Source organism: Manacus candei, unplaced genomic scaffold, assembly GCF_025592945.1.
Source record: "Manacus candei isolate 608988 ecotype Guabito, Panama unplaced genomic scaffold, ASM2559294v1 h1tg000159l, whole genome shotgun sequence".
Lineage (NCBI taxonomy): Eukaryota > Metazoa > Chordata > Aves > Passeriformes > Pipridae > Manacus > Manacus candei.
The window spans coordinates 3,838,315-3,839,828 of record NW_026138207.1 but is presented as its reverse complement, the minus strand read 5'-3'; positions in this window follow the sequence as shown (position 1 = coordinate 3,839,828).

Here is a 1,514-nt window from a genome sequence, read left to right as displayed (position 1 = left end):
CCCGCAGCGCTGCCGGGATCTCGCGAGGCTCCCCCGCCCCAGCCCCTCAGCGGGGGCGCCGCGGGGAGCGGCGGGGGTGCGATTGTCATCCCCCTTCCCATCCCCGAACTTCTCGCAACCCCACTGGGCTCCCACTGTGCCGGTGGGCAAGGGAGGACAGAGAAGTGTGCCCGTTCCCCTGCTCTCATGGTCCCTCCCCCTAAGCTCGCGGGTGCCTTGTCACAGCGGCCGCAGAGCGGCTCGTACGGCGGGACGGGCACGGACACCCCGGGGCGTGTTACCCACGGCCTTAAGATGCAGGGAAGAGAAATAGCCAGGTCCTGGGGACAAAAGAGTGGGAATGGGGAAAAGAGTTCATTACTCGTTACTTCCATCATCCCAGGACTCCGGTGGTTCTGTCAAAACGAAGCAGCAGCGCCCGCACGCAGGAATGCACCGTCAGCTCCAGCCTCCGTGGCCGGGCAGCAGGTACGGGAGCTTTTCTGGACAGTGCCTCCCTGCCTTTCTGACTGGCTTCATCAGGAACTGTGGTGCTACAAACGGAGGTACGAACGGAAAGAGGGGAAAGTCAGGGTGGGTAATGGGAAGAAATTCTTTACTGTGAGGGTGGTGAGGCACTGGAACAGTTTGCCCAGAGAAGTTGTGGATGCCCAATCCCTGGAAGTGTTCAAGGCCAGGATGGATGAGGCTCTAAGGAACACAGTCTAGTTGAAGGTGCCGATGCCCATGGTAGGGGAGTTAGAACCAGGTGATCTTTAAGGTCCCTTCCAACCCAAACCATCCCATGATTCTATGTTATTCTAAGTATTGACCCATCAATCAAAACAAGGCTTACTCAGTCCTAGATTGCAATCGACAAATTTTGCAATGTCTAAATCCACAGTTTCCTGCAATGCCTGTGTGAGTCAAAATATCTTGGACTATATCTCCTAGGCTCGGTGGCAGAAGTGCAGCAAAGTACATCCAAAGTATGGATATACCATGCATTTATCAACACAGAGACTCATCTAGAGCTACGGAAACTAGACAAAAGCAGCAAAATGCCTGCAAGTTAATCAGAATACACAGGGTCATTGCAAATATTCAGATCCTACTGCATTGTTGGTCCTCAGACAGCTGTCCACAGCACTAAAGAAATATATGATCTGATGTGGAATAATACAAGCAGGTGGCATTGGCTGAGGAAACTGAAATCACAGAATCTTCTGAGTTGGAAGAAACCCACAAGGATCATCAAGTCCAACTCTTCAAGTGAATGGCCCATATGGGGACCGAACCTGCAGCCTTGGTGTTATTAGCACCATGCTCTGACCAAGTGAGCTAACGTTATTCTTCCTCAAATCTTTTAGGCAGCAGTACCTACGATGGAACTGTTGGAGCCATTGGCAGCAGAAACATCTTGTGGGTTTTCATATCTATTCTGAAAACCTTTAAGGCAACAGCCAGGTCTGCCCACTCCAGGACAAGACTGATCCTTTCAAGGGAGAGATGAAGTTATGGGACAGAGTAAGGGT